Source organism: Schistocerca americana, chromosome 5, assembly GCF_021461395.2.
Source record: "Schistocerca americana isolate TAMUIC-IGC-003095 chromosome 5, iqSchAmer2.1, whole genome shotgun sequence".
NCBI lineage: Eukaryota > Metazoa > Arthropoda > Insecta > Orthoptera > Acrididae > Schistocerca > Schistocerca americana.
In genome coordinates, this window is record NC_060123.1 from 406,084,451 (window position 1) to 406,105,865 (window position 21,415).

A 21,415-nucleotide genomic window follows, 5' to 3' on the forward strand; every position below is an offset into this window, starting at 1 on the left:
GGTAAACAGGCACTGTGCATGCATAGCGATCACGGTAAGAGCACCAGAGTGGAAGTGCAGTCGTGCGTCGTGTCTCGCTGCCTAAGAAATTAGAACTGTGCTGATTTGGACTGAGAAGTGGCTGCACTCCTCATCAGCAGCAACGGTGCCACTTCGGAACAGGGGAGCAGCCCCTCCCCAATGAGAGAGCTGGCAGACAACCGAAGAGCAGTTTTCACAACGCACTTCGCAGCGCCCAAGGAACCCACTTGGTGTCTCTACAGACTGGGAAGCAATGAAGTATGTTGTGGATTGGGGCAGATAAACTGGTGTCGTTACTATTAATAATCTACTTTTATTATTTATAGTTTATAATGGTGGCAAAGGGGCAGGAAACAAATTGTAGGACAATAGTAGTAATAGATGTAGTTAGGTATGTTAGTAAGGATAGTTTTCATTAATGGGTAGAAGAATTTATAGTGATGGGAAGTAGTATTTGATTCCGATATATAGGAAGAAAATTTGTAGTGTAGATGATACTAATTCAAGTATAAATAAATACAGCTTTTGTTTCAATTACAGGCGACAGGCAGCAATGTAATATATAAATAAATAAAAATTAATTAATAGGCAAAGATGTTTGCTTGTGATTTTATTCCATCTCTGTGGCCTCAGTTAGGAACACCACAGTCGCGTCATTGCTTTCACTGTTTGCAGGTTGTTTTCATAGCTCCAGTCACTTTTCTCCCACTGGTAGTTGTTCTCTTGTTCTGCAGAGGGATCGCATAGTTCGAATTTCTGACTTTTGAAGATTTCTTTGGCTGGTGTACCAGCTTAATTTGTTCCCATATCCCTGGGTATTTATGTGCAAGCTCCTTCCCCTCCGCTGTAAGAGGAGAATAGTATCTCAAATAATCTTTACTGTTTTTCCTGCTGGATGCATTTGTCGGTGGCCAGTGGAGTTACAAGGTTATAGGGGCAAATAAGAAATTACTTCCCTCGATCATTCATATTAGCATACAGCTCAGTGTTGTAAAGAGGAAAAAAAGAAACCCCACAATCAGACACTGAAGACCAACCGCCGTATCATCCACAGTCACTCGTCACCGGATGCAATACGCTCGGCCATGAGTCAGCACACAGTACTCCCAACCGTTGTCGACGTTTCGTCTTTGGAGCACTACCTCTCAAAGAGGTACCTCCTCAGTTGGCGTCATAAAGCTGAATGCGCCCCGGTCCAGTCTTGCCACCAAGTAAAAGTCCTGGCAGTATTGTGAATGTATCCTGCCCCCCAAACCAGAGATTATTGCATTGACCACTCTGTTAAACGCGCTCAGTACTATACACGGTGACAGTACGCCTATATGTTAGGGACATCCTGAATAAATGGTCAAGGAAAACCTTTAAGAAAAGGGACCTTCCCTATGTTGACTCAGTAGTGTACTTTAGTTGATCCCAGGGAGGCAGCTACCATTATCAGGAGGCTGAGTGGACGAGTCGTGCGACTGGATGGCAGGCCTGTGAGGCCCAGGTATTTATACATTGGTTCTGTGGCGCGATAACGAGGCGATCATGCCCTTGTCTCACAACGAGGAGCCGGTAGTTGGTTAGCCAGTTTCTAGCATCTATCCACTTCGCTGCAACGTGTGCTGGCACCTGCTTTGGTGACATCTGAATTCGGCACCGAGCCTACGGCTATGTTGCGTGAGACGCAGCACTGACATCAGTACGCATACTGGCATCTTCAGGGGTAGCTTCTCTTTCATGAAAGACCGCACCCAGCCAGCCAAAGCAAGCAGTAAGAGGCATGCCCCACTGTGTCGTTGGAATGCTTGCTGCTATGTCTAGGGTGTGACCCACTGCCTGCTAGCAGGAGTCCACCTTCTTCTGGAGGGGTTCGATAGGCCTGCTACACTATGGCACAAGGTGACTGGAGTTAGTGTTGAAAGCAGGTACCCCAGTGGGGGCTCAGACCTGCGGCTACAGCTGGCGGCTCCATGTCATCTCCTCGTCTTGGACAGATCCTGCATCTTGGTGGTACTGCTGGACTGCTAATGAATCTGTTATAAAAGCAACGGTTATTTGCTCCAGATAGCAGCGCACTTGCTGTGCCAAACTGCCGCTCCTGGTCACGCACGTGGTATCACCACCGATACCCGAATTATAAAGATATCACTTTCCATGCACCACGTTTTACCATTACACTGGCAAGTTATGCCTAGTGACGCTAGCCCATCTCACAATAATGTCACATGCTTGTCCTCTTGACCAAGATGTCGACACTCGCTGTTCATCAGCGACTAATCTAATGTTTCGTCGCACCTTCTCACAAAATTTATTCTTAATCTGGCTACAACACATGGACATAGAAATGGAAAATGACTAACAGAAGACCGATATACTAATTCCAATTTTTAGGAATTGTTCCACAAAAGAAGATTGCACAGTGATTCCTCCCTTTATTAGTCCATGCAGGAACAACAAAATGTCAGATACAAAGATAAGTGACTTCTGGGTGAAGAGCTAAACAAAATCGTTCAGCAGCATAAAGGCAGAAGTCTGACTGTACAAAAAAAGTTCTATAAGAGTACGTCAAATAACTCGTTTCTGGTCCAGCAGAAATCTACCGTAAATCGATGCAGTACAGAGGCGTTCCAAGTCACCGGCAAAATGCACAGGTTATTCACTTTTTTCGGGAAGGGTCATCAGAAAGAAGCACATAACTGAAGGCAAGTTTCACTTACGTCACTCTTTTGTAGAATCATGGAATGTGTTTTACGTTGGTTATTAAGAATTTTCTGGACACATAAAAACTGCTTTGCACGAATAACATGAATTCCGCAAATAAACATCGTATGAATCCCAGCTCACTTTGTTCATACAAGAAACCCAAAAAGTAGCAGATATCGGCGCCCAAGCTAATGACGTGTTTAGCTTCCGGAAGGTATTCGGTAGAGGTCTGTGCAGTCGCCTAACAAAGGAACTACAATACGGCGTAATAGACCACCTTTGTGAATGGACTGAAGAGTTCCTTGCAAAGAGAACACAGCATTTCATTCTTAACGGAGATGTAAAAGCAGCTTTTGGGCACATAGTTATTGATTATGATATATGTAAAAGACGCAATGGAAGATCCATGAGGCAGTTCATGTGTGATATTGTTGTATATGGAGACGTTGTATCACTGAAATGTAAAGAGAAATTCAGAGAGCTCTGCAGGGAATCGACGCTTGGTGCAGGGACTACCAGTTTACCGTCTACATAAACAATTTAATGTTTTTGTCACAAAAAGGACGAAGACCAATTAAGATATGATTAACATAATGCCGAGCCATCACTAGAAACGTCACAACAATTAAATATGTAAGTGTATGAGTACGGAACGATCTAAAGTGGAACGACCACACAAAAGGTCGAAAACGTAGATGCCAGGCTGCTATTCAGTGGGAGATGCCTCAGTAGTAGTCCTCCCACAAATGAGGTAGCGCACAAAACCCTCGTTAGGCTGACACTTGAGAGTTATTGGTCAGTCGTAGGTCTGTACCAGGTGGGCAGATAGACCGCACAGAGAAGATTAAAAAGCAAACAGTGTATTTCCTCATGACTTTGTTCGGTAAGTTCAAAAATGGTTCAAATGGCTCTGAGCACTATGGGACTTAACATCTGTGGCCATCAGTCGCCTAGAACTTAGAACTACTTAAACCTAACTAACCTAAGGACATCACACACATCCATGCCCGAGGCAGGATTCGAACCTGCGACCGTAGCGGTCACGCGGTTCCAGACTGAAGCGCCTAGAACCGCACGGCCACGCCGGCCGGCGTTCGGTAAGTGCGAATGCTTTGACAGAGATGTTCGTCCAACTCCACTGAAAGGCGCTACTAGAGAAGTGTTGTGCATCATGTTTTTGATATAGTGTTCAATATCCGAGAATGTACGTTCCTAGTGGAGTCAACATATCGCTTCCTTCTAGTGCCACTCGCATACCTCTTCTCAGATACTGGAAACCGGGCTATTGCTAATACCCTGGGGCAAGACATATTCACTCATGGTGGTCTGCATGGTACCTGAGATGACAAAAGTCATGTGAAACCTCCTCATGTGTCGGACCTCCTTTTGCCCAACACACAGCAGTAACTGGACGTGGCATGAACTCAACAAGTCGCTGGAAATTCCCTGCAGAAATGGTAAGCCATGCTCTCCCTATAGCCATCCGTAATAGCGAGAGTGTTGCCTGTGCATCAGTTTTTGCTCTAACTGATCTGACAATTATGTATCATAAACGTTCGATGGGATTCATGTCGGGTGATCTGGGTGGCCCAATAACTTTCTCGAATGGTCCATGTCCTTCAAACCAATCACGAACAGTTTTGGCTCAGTGACATGGCTCATTGTCGTCCATAAAAATTTCTTTGCTGTTTGGGACCATGAAGTACATGAATGGCCGCAAATGTTTTCCAAGCATCCGAACGTAACTGTTTCCAGTCAATGATGGGTTCAGATGGACCAGGGGACCCACTTAATTCCATGTAAGCACAGCCCACGTCATTAGGGAGCCACCACCAGTTCGCACAGTGGCTTGTTGACAACTTGGGTCCATGGCATCGTGGGGTCTGCGCCACACTTGAACCCTATCATCAGTTCTTACCATCTGAAATCAGGACTCATCTGACCAGCCACTGTTTTCCTGTCGTCTAGTGTCGAACCGTTATGGTCACGAGCCCAGGAAAGGCACTGCAAGCAATGTCGTGCCGTTAGCAAGGGCACTTCCCAAAGCCCATTAACGCCAAATTTCGCCGTACTGTCGTAACGGGTACCTTCGTCGTACTTCCCTCACGGTTATTTCACACACTGTTCTTCTCTGTTAGCACTGACAGCTCTAGGCAAACGCTGTGGCTCTCGGTCGTTAACTGGAGGCCATCGGCCATTTCATTGTCTTTGGTGAGAGGCAAATACCGGAAAATTTGGTATTCTGTGCACACTCTTGACACTTTACATCTCGGAATATTTAATTCCCATGCATCTAGCTCCAGGTACCACTCCGCGTTCAAAGTCTGTTAATCACTGTCGTGCGATCTAATGACGTCGGAAATCGTTTCACTTGAATTACCTTCGTACAAATCACAGCTCCGCCAATGCACTCCCTTTTTATACCTTGTGTACGCGATACTACCACCTTCAGTATATAATGCTAATCGGTATCCCATGGCTTTTGTCACCTCTATGTATTTTTACGTAGGATGTGTAGCATATCCCAGCACAGTGCGTCTTCCATTATCTATAAAAATTTTTCGTTTGCAACGTGTTTCCAAATATTTAGTTTCGTGGCGGATCGGGTTCTTTGGTGGTGGCCTCGTAGCCTCGTGATCAAAAAATGAGAACAATAAACCTCATTGTCTCTTTCAAACACTAAATGATCAAAACGTTGAAATCAGTTTCTGGTGGTCATTGATCTAGTGTCCTAATTGACATTTGTAGCTCTCTCGTACGTTCTACAAGGCTGTAAGACACTGTAAATATTACGAAATTGTACACCATTAACGAAACCTGAATAAGAACTTTTACCATTGAAGTCATTTCTATAGCTACTAAAACAAAGATGACAAAACATTCCCGCGATTGCTACTTTCTTATTGGATAAAACGATCAAATTACACATCAACTTTCTCGATATAAAACAACATGTAAGAGAGAAAGGTTCGAAGAAACAGGACTATGTCCTCTGAATCCCAATGAATACGTAGGAGGATATCCGCCTACAGCAAGGTCAAGTTATTAACGATGGAGTTACCCGGTCTGAAATGTCTTGGATTCTAAGACCCAAAAAAGTGGCAGCTGACCATTCGTTCCAAGACATTCTAACGCAACTGATGAAGACAAAACTATAACAGCTGTCGTATCAGGTTCTGTCTGTTTAGCACTGATTGAGGTTCGGAATTAGCATTTTTAATAACTTCCAGCTTTCATGCATCGAAAATCTCTGAGCCAGTAAATAGCTCCACGAAATTGCAAAGCAGTATCAGTCACTCTCGTTTATAAGGTGACTGAAAAAACTGATAACTAGAGTTACCAACAAGATCTCGCTCTCTAGCTTCTGTATATGGTAGGATCCTAGGGCTACCATTAAGCTTGACCGTAATGACATTGTTCGTGAGCAGAAATTGTTACTTCCAAGGTCAGTATGAGTTCAGGAATCAGCACTTGACACCTCAGCTAGCGTTTTCCGCACATGATATTTTTGAAACAGTGGGTACGGCTGCGCACTTCGATTCCACCTTAGCATATTTATTATAAGGCGTTAGAGACTAAAAAATTGTCTCCGGAAAGCAAAGATACGATCATACTGAGTATCATCTCAAATATATGGCTTTCTAAAAGAATATTCAACTGATACACTATGTGATCAAAAGTATCCGGACACCACAAAAACATACGTTTTTCATATTAGGTGCATTGTGCTGCCACCTACTGCCAGGTACTGCATATCAGCGACCTCAGTAGTCATTACAAATCGTGAGAGAGCAAAATGGAGCGCTCCGTGGAACTCACGGGCTTCGAACGTGGTCAGGTAATTGGGTGTCATTTGTCTCATACGTTTGTACGCGAGATTTCCACAACCCTAAACATCCCTATGTCCACTGTTTCCGATGTGATCGTGAAGTGGAAACGTGAAGGGACAAGTACAGCACAAAAGCGTACAAGCCGTCCTCGTCTGTGGACTGACAGAGACCGCCGACAGTTGAAGAGGGCCGGCCGCTGTGGTCGAGCGTTCTAGGCGCTTCAGTCCGGAACCACACGGCTGCTACGGTCGCAGGTTCGAATCTTGCCTCGGGCATGGATGAGTGTGATGTCCTTAGGTTAGTTAGGTTTAAGTAGTTCTAAGTCAAGGGGACTGATGACCTCAGATGTCAAGTCCCATAGTGCTTGGAGCCATTTGAACCATTGTTGTGTTGAGGAGGGTCGTAATGTGTAATAGGCAGACATCTATCCAGACCATCACACAGGAATTCCTAACTGCATCAGGATCCACTGCAAGTACTATGACAGGCGGGAGGTGAGAAAACTCGGATTTCATCGTCGAGCGACTGCTCGTAAACCACACATCAGGCCAGTAAATGCCAAACGACGCCTCGCTTGATCCAAGGAGTGTAAACATTGGACGACTGAACAGTGCAGAAACGTTGTGTGGAGTGGCGAATCCCGGTACATAACGTGGTGATCCGATGACAGGGTTCGGATATGGCGAATGCCCGGTGAACGTCACCCGCTATCGTTTGTAGTGCCAACAGTAAAATTCGGAGGCGGTGGTGCTATGGTGTGGTCGTATTTTTCATGGAGGGGCTTGCACCCCTTGTTGTTTTGAGTGGCACTATCACAGCACAGGGCTAATTGATGTTTTAAGCACGTTCTTGCTTCCCACTGTTGAAGAGCAATTCGGGGATGGCGATTGCATCTTTCAACACGAACGAGCATATGTTCATAATGCACGGCCTGTGGCGAAGTGGTTGAACGACAGTAACATCCCTGTAATAGGCTGGCTTGCGCAGAGTCCTGACCTTAATCCTATAGACCGTCTTTGGGATGTTTTGGAACGTCGACTTCGTGCTAGGCCTCACCTACCGACATCGATACCTCTCCTCAGTGCAGCACTCCGTGAAGAATGGGTTGCCATTCCCCAAGAAACCTTCCAGCACCTGACTGGGTATATGCCTGCGAGAGTAGAAGCTGGTATCAAGGCTAAGGGCGGGCCAACACCATATTGAATTCCAGCATTCCCGATGGAGGGCGCCACGAACTTGTAAATCATTTTCAACCCGGTTTTCGGATACTTGTGATCACATAGTGTAGAAAGCACGTTGTACTGGACAGCGAATGTTAACAGAAACGTGCAACTGTACTCTCAGATTGTTTATTGGCAAGGTAGTTTTCTACGGGAAAGTATCAACACTGGGTAATTTATGAACAGAAAAACTGTACTAAGTGACAGGAGATAAATACTAAGTTATGGGCGTAAATAAGAGAAATAATCCAGTTACTTTAGAGCGCAGTTTGCTTGTAAGTTATAAACTTTTCGTATTTGTCATACCATTGGCAGTAGCGCAGTACAATGCGATTTTAAATGAAACGAATATGTGAACAGGATACTAAACGTTAGTGTGATAGTTTCTAGACTGATCCTCTACAGCTTTGTCTTGAAATCGGACGGAGACGCGCATGTAGAACCGTAACAGATCGGCAAAGCTCACGTGAAACTGTAAATGAGATGCTCAGAGAATGGTTCCAGGATTCGATCTATCATTTCGAAGTGAACAACGACAGTAATATTTAACAAGCAGCATCAGTCACATTTGCACTCAAATAAAGCTGTTAGATGTCGCGTTTTGTATTCGCAAGTAGACATTAACCACGCGATATACAACAAAGAACATTTTTAAAGTTAAATGGTTCAAATGGCTCTGAGCACGATGGGACTTAACTTCTGAGGTCATCAGTCCCCTCGAACTTAGAACTACTTAAACCTAACTAACATAAGGACATCACACACATCCATGCCCGAGGCAGGATTCGAACCTGCGACCGTAGCGGTCGCGTGGTTCCAGACTGTAGCGCCTAGAACCGCTTGCCCACTCCGGCCGGCTGTTAAAGTTACCTGTCATTGTCATCAACAGTCGCAGTATCCTAGCCGCAGTCCAATATGGACGACATAAGTTTCATTTCTCCTCATGACTTTCATTTTCCCAGGATGGGCTCTTCAGGCGAAGTTCTTCCGGTATTTTCAGGTTTTTCTGCCGGGATTACTGCCCGTTCGTGCACTTTTTCCCTAAAATTCTTTTGTCTAGTACAGAATGCTGTGTTATTTCTGCTTTCTTTAGGTCCTCTTTTATTCCCTCGATCCATTTTTACAGGTTCAAATTAACATTGTGGGCCGCGCGGTTTGAGGTGCCATGCACGGACTGTGCTGCCTCTCCCGCTGGAGTTTAGAGTCGTCCCTCGGACGTGGGTGTGTGTGTTGTTCTCAGTATAAGATAGTTTGAGTTAGTTTAAGTAGTTTTTAAGTCTAGGGACCCATGACCTCAGCGGATTGGTCCCTTAGGAATTCACACAGATTTGAATTTTGAACATTTAACGTTGTGAGCGTAGTTATTCGGAATTCGTTCCAAGATAATGCAATTGTGAAATGAATAAAAGATTCGACTGTGTGAACTTATTTATATCTGTGAATCATTTACAGATCCTTATCACTGTGGTATTCAAAAACACTAACAATAATCCAACAGTGATTAATTCGAAATATATGTGCAAGTTTCGTGATCTTATCTGGAAGACTTGAACTTCAGAATCGCTACTCACACTAGTTTTTATTTTCTTGATTGATGAACCAGCTTTGCGGGTCAAGTTTAAACACAGTTATTCAACTTAAAGCCTACAACAGCCATAAGTTTGATCCAGTGCCAGTTGCCGCCAGATAAGACGGGTGAAACAAACCACAATTGTCGATACTCTCGTACCCGCGCAAGTTTCCTGAATTCTTTCGTATAAATATTTCAACTGACAAAACATTCTCGATTTTCTCGTATTTGGTTTTAGAATTTTGGTTGTCAGACCCTTCTGTTGTAAGTACTGTTGGGTTTTTGTCGTTCGTTTTTTTCCAAATAACATTTCTGCTTTATTTGTTTTTGTGCGGTTTCATTGTACCGATGTAGGATCTCCAGGTTGTCTGCAGAAGTTATGTAGTCCATCTTATCTATTTGATAGGTGGTAAGTTTACTTTTCGCCGTTTTTGGATTACTATTCGAAAGACATACTAGAAACTGATGGAGAGTCATTCACCTTTTCTCAGTCCAGGTTTAAATCAAAATTTTCCGAAATTTCTTCCTTGTATTTTACTTTCAATTTAGTTCCAATTAAAGTTTAACTAATAATTATAGTGGATTTGAGATCCAGAAGTTGGAAGAGAGATTTATGGTCCACTGAGCCGGCCGGAGTGGCCGAGCGGTTCTAGGCGCTACAGTCTGGAACCGAGCGTCCGCTACGGTCGCAGGGTCGAATCCTGCCTCGGGCATGGATGTGTGTGATGTCCTTAGGTTTAAGTAGTTCTAAGTTCTAGGGAACTGATGACCTCAGAAGTTAAGTCCCATAGTGCTCAGAGCCATTTTTATGGTCCACTGTGTCATAAACATTTTTAAATCTGCGAAGTACTGACTGCGTTCTCATTATAAATTTCTTCATGTCTCATCGCTTTCAGGGCTAAAATTTGTCATGGGCAAGACCTATTTGGTCTGAAACCTGCCTAATATTCGCCAATTTAGCATTAAAGTTATTGTCACGCATCATTCAGGGCACGTTGAGAGAGTATTATAACATCAAAAATAACTATACGTTAAGTTGGACAGTGAGCATATATTTTTGCAGATTCGTTGCAATAGTCTGCTACTGTCTATTTCGAACACCTGCAGAGCTTGGAAATGGCGCTGTGGGCAAGTAGTCGCTTAAGAACGGCTATTCATATCAGGTGCACCTGACGGAAGGCTTGTATCTCGATTCGTTGTATCATCGCTACACCACGTTAGACTGAATCCTTGGACTTGGGTGCTTACGATTAGAGCCTGCCGCCATTATTCTCCTTGCTGTGTTGTTAAGCGCCGTCCGAGGTAGTATAAAGGAGGGAACGGGTCATCGGCAGGGCCACCAAAAGCTCTGGAGCGGAGCGAATTCGTGTTGGATTGGCGACTGATGCTCAATTCGTCGCGGTATAGTCGGTAGGATACAAAGTAGCAGCGAAACTTTCAGAAGCATTCGGCTTTATGCCTCGTGTGGTGGGAAGCTGGTTCTGAGCGGCAAATTCCAAGACGAATTTTTGTGTTTTACACTTATGACAAAGATGTTTCTTAGTTCTCATAAACCCTGATGAAATAAAAATGTTGACTATTCATAAGTCGTTCGTTGGATTATGAAGCAAATTAATTTTTAAGTTAATATGTTATAAAAGGATAATTTTCTTATCACGGTACAATGACACTGTCCGTCCTTCCGATGTTCCGTGTGGGAAACCTTGGCAGTTCTGACACTTAAACGTCTTTTCACGAATTTAGTGTCCGATTTACGGATAACGATCACTGTGATTCAGGTTACAACTTCTTCAAATCTAAGCCGTTATCCTCCCAAGTAATTTATTTCAATCCTGCAAGCAATTTTCCTGATGCCACGCTGCATAAAAAAAGCCAGAGGGAGCAACTTCGGGATTGTAAGAAGCTTTGAGTTGTTCGATGGCGTTTCAAGAACAGTTCTATGCTGGTGAATGTGCTGAAACTGATGGAGCTCGTGAGTAAAGTTCTGCGCCCTAGCTCTTTATCATTTTCCTAGTAAGTCAGATTTTAGTCAGCTTGTTTATTTCCTACGTCTCCATCTATCCTCTGCAATTCATTGTATATTTTATTCCATAGTGTTCTATTTGCAATGCAATATACAACCATGTCCGTAACTTAAAGTGTCTTCGACATCGACGGTACTACATTGCGGCGTTACAACACTGTGCAGACCAAACCACGACAGGACAACAAGGAAACACGTGAGAGATTTTCTGCGCCCCTATGATGCCACTTAGGGCACCTGTAATAGTCCAAAGAGTAAGCGACCTCCGTTATAGTGGTTCTGGCTATATATTTGCGTGCATTTGCCACACAGTGCTCGAGCCATATGTCGGCCCCAACTGCGCAAGGAGATGAATGTCACCCTTAGACTCTTTCTGCAGCTTCAGAAAATATTCCCTGTGGGCGGGAAAACCATGTGCTACTTCCTTAATCAATGAAAATTAAGTCACAGTTGTAAGGAGTGCGTCAGAACTCTCCATTACAATGAAAACAATATAGCCAACTTAACGCTATTCTTTCCATTGTGTAAGATCGGAAATAAATAAGCACTTACATATCGATAGTAACAATCTGAAGGAGAAACATGGGAGCGCGGTTCTAAGCATTGTTGTGAGACTAGTAACAATCTGAGGACGAAACATGGCAGCGCGATTCTGAGTAGTGTCGGTCGAGAGAGAGAGAAGACGTGTCTTGCTCCCCTCACGTCGGTGATGGCAGAGCCTACCACACTCAAGGCCTGATTTCATTTATATGCCCAGGAGGGATTTAAATGGCTTAGCTAAGCTTGAAGATGGAATTATAGGTAAAATTCGCAAGCATAGCGTAAAGCCCAATTTCCGGCTTAAAAATGGTTGAAATGGCTCTGAGTACTATGCGACTTAACTTCTGAGGTCATCAGTCGCCTAGAACTTAGAACTAATTAAACATAACTAACCTAAGGACATCACACACATCCATGCCCGAGGCAGGATTCGAACCTGCGACCGTTACGGACGCTCGGTTCCAGACTGTAGCGCCTAGAACCGCAAGGCCTCTCCGGCCTGCAATTTCCGGCTTAGGCTCGTGGTTGTTATTCCGAGTTTTCAGTAATCCCATGTTTTGCTTGTCAGTTAAAGACGCCTTCTTACCCTCCAAATAAATATGATGTGGTTATTAAATGTTAATGTAACTCTGAAATTGAAATAATTTGTTAATGTGGCACTCAGCCATTATTGATACTTGTGTCATTGTCAGGAATTTCGCCATTATTAATACATGTCAAACCGTTATTGGTCATGATGATTTCTGAAGTTATAGACTTCATTTATGAAATCCTTTCTCACAAGTTATTTGGTAGTTAACAGGACTCAAACAAACTCCTTTTTATTAAATTCATTCTTAGTAACAATAAACTTTAGCCGCTGCTGCAGCATGCTGCTGCGAAGTACCGTAAACCACATGGAAAATGGCAGTCATCTAAAGAGGTGAGTGCAAAACTTAGGGGTAAAACAGAGACACTGACACACCATAACATGTCATGTACTCTAATCCAGTGAATTCCGTAGCACAAGCCTGATTCTGTATCACTTGTAAATTCTTAATCAAGTAAACAGTCAGATAGCTTATCCAATTCTTAGTTTTAAGTTTTTCATGTAACGATCCATTGAGGGCTTAAATGGCATTGAAACTGACACTCATGCAACGCGCATACAGTGTTAGCAGGTTAGATTCCGATTACTGATAGCTCATGTTGCTTATCGATCTCATTTTCGCAGACGAACGTAGGCATTATTTGTTGTAGCTACGTTACATATTTGTTGTAGGTACGTTACACAGCCTGGCCGTTTTATGGTTGTGAAATTCCTATTAGCTGGGTTTTCGGGCCCGCGCTAGGATTGGAACGCCCATTATTTTTGTCTTTTCACTCAATATAGATTTACTGGAAATCTTTGTTACTGATTTTGCACACCCTTTGTATAATCTTTCCCAATCGTCTTCCCCTCCACAGTCCCGTTTCTTTGTAACAAAATGAGTTGTGTACATTGGACAATACAAGTAGTTGAACGTGTTTTCTCGCAGCGTATGAGGTACAGTTTTCGCTGCTCGAGTCTACGAGATGCAATACACAGACAGAACAAATATTGTTTGTTGTGCGTACTCACAGGTGCTAAAGGAAAGTTCTTCAGTTTCAACGCACAATTCTGTCAGTAATTCGTGTTGAAGCTACATATTTTCTAGGAATCAACTAAGTGAACTAAGATAATGACTAGTTCAAGTCAGATACGATTTCAGTACAGTTCAGGGCAGTAACTTACAAGAATTGCCTTAGGTACAAGTTTCAGCTTATCACTTTCATTGGCCCAAACTTGGTACTGAACTGCTGAAGGAAGACTCACGAATTCAGATGAGTGGTTCGCTCCGCTTCTTTATCCTCTCCTACCAAAGTTCACTTTTACAAACCTGCCACTGTTATGAAATCGGCCCGATACGGCGGCGTCAGTGCTAAGAGTGATCACAAGCGAGGAGCTAGTGAGCTTCTGGATGTGATTCCTAGGGATACTGTGGTGATTGCAGTCGAGAGAGAAAACAAGTATCCTACTGGTGAATATGGACCTAAGTTGCATCGTGTAGGTAATAAGGTGCGACAGAACAGTAAGTCTGGTAGACGAGTATCTGCAACGTGAACGTATCACGCGTCTAGCAACTCTCGGACTTAATTCTATCCAACGCTCTGAAGACTGTCTAATGCGGAGAACAGCAGCCGTAACTCTGCCACCACACACCCCTGTCGACCTTGCAAGAGCCCCCACTCGTACTAAACCTCCAGAAATGGCATTCTATCAGTTTAGCCGGTGAATTCGTAGATGGTCGTGTAAGGGGCGTACAGTATAACTGGCCACGCTCTCAACTTGAGTTTTGCAGGAATTCTTCCTATCTATAAAAATGTGGAGATGCTCTAGTAGTTTTGTGTCCCCATAGCAGCGCCGTCGGATTTGAAAGTGCAATACTATTGTCTATGTTCTACGTAATGAAACGGGAAAAAGTTTTTTGTGCACATAATTTTACACAGCATACCATTATGGTGCGTTTATTTAAGGAATGCTGTTAAATGAATTTGGCCACACTGATTATAAGCTAACTGTTAACGTTACGAGAGTATGGTCCATCGCACGACCAGATCGAAAGGCACCCTATCGACGACTGCCGACTACGGCGCACAGGCTGTAACTTGAGCGTACAATCCGTATAGTTCGTATAAAATCGTTCATCTTCGGTTATGCCAAAGTTCTTAATTTATTTGTTAATATCAACGTTTCCTGGCATTGTAAAATTAAAGAGACTGTTTATGACCCGTAGATTCTTAATGTGTGAGTGGCAAAAGACAACTTCTGTTAGCAAATGTTTATTAATAATAATTACTTGATTCGCGTCATAATAAATGTACATGCCCTGCGTGTCTCTTTGCTGACGTCACGAGCGATTTCTGCTCGGCACCTTACTACTGGCTCTGAAAGCTCCACATTGCCCACCGCTTCTGCTAGCCAGTGGGGGAACCTACCACTCGCTCCTTACTCTGAAGGTTCTGCAGCGCTGATACATTCACTTCACAGACGTGAAATAGCAGAACTGGAAATAAGGAAAAATGCGTTCTTCTCTGCAAATAAGGGGCACCTTGCAACCTCCAAACGCCGCTTTTGAGTAGAGGAAGGCACTAATCGCAGTTCATCCACTGTGGACAAATAGAAACTGTGGGGCTCTTTATGTATATTGTATTGCCATGCGGGAGTATCGCGTAACGTATTGAATTTCTGTACGACAGTAGCAGAAGGACAGGATATACCATCTGGATAATTTTTGCCCCAAATGTTTGTGATACTATATACTCTGAGTGCTCGAGAGTCATGTTAAGGATACAGATGATATGTCAAAACAGAGTTTCACTTCTACAAGTACTGAAAACAGTAATACGTCGTCGCACTTACAGTTCGTGCTGGGTTCGTTAAGTGTATATGCATATCCATTAGCATCCCGTAATTTTCCATGTGGTTTAAGAACAGGTAATGTGGGCGACTGGGGGGGGGGGGGAGGAGGGGGGGGGGGAAGAGGCGGAAAGTCATGGTCATGAGTTCAAAGGAGCACATCGAGTGAACTGCGTCCAACTAAAAGGCAGTGCCTATCGCGTTGTCCTGCTGAAAAACAGCATCTCAGGAATAGTGCTCTAATGTCAGACGAATCTGCAATGATAACGGTGTGATGATGCAGAAAGCACTGGAAATCACTGTATTAAAGACATGTAATGGGCATCCGCAGGACGTATGGCCTGTAACTTAAAAAGTGTCATGATGATTTCTCTATTGGAAAAAGAATCCGGGATAGTCACCCATTCGGATCTCCGGAAGGGGACTGCCAAAGGGGAGGTGACCATGAGAGAAAGATTGAATAACTAATGAAAGGACAGCGTTATACGGGTCGGAAAGCGGAACTTCCGAAGTCTGAACTTGGCAGGGAAGATATAAAAACTCAAAAATGAAATGCTAAGATTCAATCTAGATACAGTTGGTGTCAGTGAAGTTAAATGAAAAAGAACACAAATATTTCTTGTCAAATGAGTGTAAGGTAACGTCAAGGGCAGAATAAAATCGTATAACAGTAGTAGGAAAATAGGTTAGAGAGTGCGTTACTGTGAACAATTCAGTGATAAGGCTGTTCTCATCAGGTTCGATAGCAAATCAACACCGACAACAACAGCTCAGGAATACATCCAGACGTCGCAAGCAGAAGATGAACAGGTAGAGAAAGCATTTGAGGCTACTGAACGAGTGATTCAGAACATGAAGGACGATGAAAATCTAACAGCCATGGGTGATCAGAGTGCGGTTTAAAGGGAAGGAGTAGAAGAAAGGGTTACGAGAAAATGTGGTATTGGTATTAGGAACGAGAGAGGAGAAAGACTAATTTCAGTTAGTAATAGCGAATACCCTGTTCATGAACCACAAGAGGAGGAGGTATACCTGGAAAAGGTCGGGAGATATAGGAAGGCATCAGTTAGATTACATTATGCTCAGACAGAGGTTCCGAAATCAGATACTGGTTCGTAAGGAGTACTCAGGAGCAGGAACAGGCATAGACTCAGATCAATATGTAGTAGTGATGAAGACTAAGCTGAAGTTTAAGAGCCTAATTAGGAAGAATCAGTGAGCAGAGGAGTGGGAGACGGAACTACTAAGAAATGGGGAGATAACCTTGAAGTTCTCTGAGGCTGTAGATACTGCGATATCGCTTAGTAGGCAGTTCAATTGAAGAGGAATGGGCATCTCTAAAAAGGGCAATCACAGACGTTGGAAAGAAAAACGTTTGTACAAGGAAGGTAACTGCGAATAAACCATGGGTAACAGAATAAAAAAATTCAGCTGATCGATGAAAGAAAAATGTTCGAGAGATTAAGTAATATAAAAACACAAGTTACTTGGGAATGGAATAAATAGGAAGTGCAGGGAAGCTAAGGCGAAATTGCTGCACTAAAGAAGTGAATAAATCAAAGAAGAAATGATTGTCGAAACTACTGAGTCATCATATAGAAAAGTCAAAAGAACCTTCGGCGAAATTAAAAGCAAGGGTGGTAACAATAGAGTGAATGGGAATTCCCGTGTTAAATTTAGAGGAGAGAGTGGATAGAGGCAAATAGTACATTGAAGGTCTTTATGAGGGGGAAGACTTGTCTGATGAACCGATAGAAGAAGAAACGGGAGTCGATAGGGAAGAAAGAGGGAATCCAGTGCTAAAAACAGAATTTAAAAGAGCTTTGGAAGGCTTTATATCAAATAAGGCAGAAGGGATGGATAACATTGCATCTGAATTTCTAAAATCGTTAGGGAGAGTGGCACAAAACGATTATTCATTTTGGTGTCTAGAGTGTATGAGACTGGCGATATACCATCAGGTTTTAGGAGAAAATATCATTCATAGAGTTCCCAAGACTGCCAGAGCCGATAGAATTATCACACAATTAACTTAACAGCTCTTGCATCCAAGTTCCTGACAACAATAATGTAAAGAAGAATGGAAATGAAAATTGAGAATCTGTTATATGACGATCAGTTTGGCTTTAGAAAAGTTAAGGGCACCAGGGAGGCAATTCTGACACTGCGGTTGATAATGGAAGCCAGACTGAAGAAAAATCAAGACATGTTTATAGGATTTGTCGACCTAGAAAAAGGATTGAGCAATCTAAAATGGCGCAAAATGTTCGAAATCCTGAGAAAAATAGGTATAAGCTATAGAGAAAGACTTGGTATACAATAGGCAGAGAACCAAGAGGGGAAATTAAAAACCAAGAACGAAGTGCTCGGAATAAAAAGGATGTGAGAAAGGGATGTAATCTATCGCCCCTACTGTTCAATCTAAGAAGTAATGAATGGTTCAAGACTGGGATGATAAGATTCTCTGATGATGTTGCTATCCTCAGTGAAAGTGAAGAAAAATTACAGGATCTGCTGAATGCAATCAACAGTCTGATAAGTACGGATTATGGACAGAGAGTAAATCCAAGAAAGACGAAGTAATGAGAACTAGCAGAAATGAGAAAAGCGAGAAACTTAACATCAGAACTGGAGATCACGAAGTAGATGAAGTTAAGGAATTCTGCTACCTAGGCAGCAAAATAATCCGTGAGGAACGGAGCAAGGAGGACGTCAAAAGTTGACTGGCACTGGCGAAGAGGACATTCCTGGCCAAGAGAAGTCTACTAGTGTCAGACATAGACCTTAATTTGAGGAAGGAATTTTTGAGAATGTACGTTTGGAGCACAGCATTGTATTCTAATGAAACATGGACTGTGCGAAAACCGTAAAAGAAGCGAATCGAAGCCTTTAGATGGTAGGCAATGAAGACCTTGTAACTCCATTTTGTTAAATTTTACGTGAGAAGCAAACAATGACTGTGGGGAAGCAGCCTACTCACGCCATATAAAATTCACATAAGTCTTTCCATTGTGTGCCAGCCAGTCCGCTGTAACTAGATCTGACGTCATAAATGTTGCACAATACTTTAAAAATCAAGTAAATAACCTGAAACGTTTCTAACATGTCAGGAGGAATACTAAATCAGTATGTGTTAAATATCAGTTCAATAACTTTAACCATTTTCAAAATTTGGATGTTTTTCTGTAAAAATCATTGGTCATGTTCAGCAAATTGGGTCATGTTCAGCAAACTAAATGTAATGAAGTCGTGCGGTGTTTCGATTTAAAATTAACAGACCGACTGGAAAAGGCAGCTGAAAATGTAATTTAGGAAACCCCTACACACTTTGACCTAAATGTAATGAAGACAGATGTCGATCACTTTAGTTGGAGACAAATCCAAAAGGAACTATTGGATGAGTTTGAGGAACCACCTGTACAAACTAGAATAAGCCACCCTATAATAATAGTGAATATGTTGGGTATCAATGGACGTTGTCTCTTAGACAGTGGAAGTGAGGTGAGTGCAATATCTCAGTCCGTCTTTGATGCATTACCTGGTAAAGACAAGCTTACAGTAATGAGGGTATCAGGACTAAGAATAATTGGTGCTACTGGCAAGGTGTCAAAAACGGTAAAGCAAGAAGCTTTGCTGCCCTTTGATATTAATGGTAATTTAATTGATCATCCCTGCTTAACTGTAAACAATCTCAGTATTGAGGTCTTAATTGGCATAGATTTCTTGTCGAAATATCAGAGTGTTGTTGACTTTGAAAGAAGCCAGTTATAAATGGTCTTGCCGATAACCGGAGTAATTACGGTACCTTTTATTGATAAACATGTAGTAACTAATGATGAAACTTGGGAGCTGCCTATACGAGTCCCGAAAAATAGGAGATATTGGGACGAAGGTATTAATCTTAGTAAATACCAAGGACCTTTCAGGATCATAGGAAAACCACATGCCAATGCATATAGGCTAGAGTACCCTAAGAGTAAAAAACTATTAGGTCTCAGGAACGTGATCGACCTAAAGAAGTTCATAGGTAGTGAACGAATTCTGTAGGGAGGAGGTTGTTCTGTAACCTCTACACAGTGTGGCAGCTGTGCAGTCCCAGCTGTGTGAGATCTTTTTTCCTTTTCAGGTCTCACTCATTCTTCAACTTTCCTATCCACCTAAAATTTCGACCTCTTCTTTCCAACACATTAAATTTTCCGTTATGACTATCAAGCCATGAGTTCTGTAACCATTCTGTCCACCGATTAGTGAAAAAAAAGTACCTAATGTGACAAACCTAAAAGTGACATAAACAACAGAGAAGTATGATGTAATTAAGATACAAATGTATTTGAGTAACAAGTATGTATGGAACCCTGGTAATATTGTAAGTACAAAGTGTTGTTTTATTTGAAATGGTCCACCAACAGTAATTTAAAAAGATATACGAATTCGTGTACACGCAGGATCTGAAGTGGCAGTGAAACCTATTGTATGCTGTAGAGCTAGCTAAATAGTAAAAGAGATTGCTTAGTGTTATGAAAAATATGCAGATAAGTTGTAAAAATGAACTCACCTTGTGTAACAAGGAATGGCAGTGTAATAGAATTGAACAGTGTTTGTGGTTGAGACGTGAAGGACACGTCCCTGAAGTATTTATAAGGTTGGAGTTGGCCATTATTTTGGTGTTGGGTGTGCGGTGACACACCTACAGGTATTGAGGTTATGAGTTGGAGGTGTGAATGCGACCATAGGTGCCGGCCGCAGTGGCCGAGCGGTTCTAGGCGCTTCAGTCTGGAACCGCACGACCGCTACGGGCTCAGGTTCGAATCCTGCCTCGGGCATAGATGTGTGTGATGTCCTTAGGTTGGTTAGGTTTAAGTAGTTCTAAGTTCTCGGGGACTGATGACCTGCGATGTTAAGTCCCATAGTGCTCAGAGCCATTTGAACCATTTTTTGCGACCATAGGTACCCTTATGTTAGATGAGACAGAGCAGCTCATGGTGTCCTATAGGTTTAAGGAATTTAGCATTACGCTCGTCCATAATTACTTAATGCACTTTAATGGTAGGTCGAGAGAGACTACCTGTGGTTTCAGCGTCCGATCGAGTGGAATTGGATTGCCACGTGAGCAAACTGATCAGCTGCAATACACTATAGATATGAAATAATGTGCTATCCTATGCGTTAAATGTGAATAGAGTGTGTGTTAAATAAGTACATACACTAGCAACATAATTGAGTAACATAATGGCAGACGTGAAACATTATTTATAGCTCAGCATAAATACATTTCGATGAAGTAAGATCATAATTGCAGATGTGGAACTGACACAACAGCAGAGGACCAATAAGTGGATTTAGTAGTCAACTAAACGTAGTGTGTTTTGAACACTCAGAAGTGTACTATTACCACAAGTTACTCACATGTACAAAGAAGCTGAGAAGACAACTACTAATCAAATATACTCATACTATCTCTAAGAATAAGGTAATCAAAGATGAATCAGCTAAGTAAATAAAATACAAATGTATCAGAAATGTACCGAGCATTGGTTCAGTGTTCCGGCCCAGAAATAATAAATTGAAATTAAATAGGATGTATGATTGTATGCCTTGAGCATAAACTTTCTCTAGTACGTGACTAACGGCGTTTTGAGCCATTTGTTTACCGATTTCATGACAGTCAAGTAACCGTGAGAGTAAAATTAAAAAGGTTCTGTTAACTTTGTTCCAGTAACATATTAGAAGATAAAATGTATATATCCCCATTTCATTGTGACCCTCCCTTAGATATTAAGCGAACAGAGTCTGAGGCACTCTTTTTGTTTGTTATACAGGAAAAACCAGGTAATGGCAGCCTGGTAGCTGCGTGAAAGCGTGGATTGACTTGGACACAACTCACAGTGACCCCTCCCCTTTCCCCGTGTAATTTTGAGTGAACGTGAAGGACGCACACCATAGCAACTTCCCCTCCTCTACCCTTGTGAATGGAAGTGTAGAACGCCAGCCAAAGCGGCTACAACCACGTGTGTAAAAATGAAATTGTCATAATTTGTGAAATTCTCTTTCAGGTTTAGAAAAGACTGCTGAGATATAATTATCTGTTTATGTATCATGAATAAC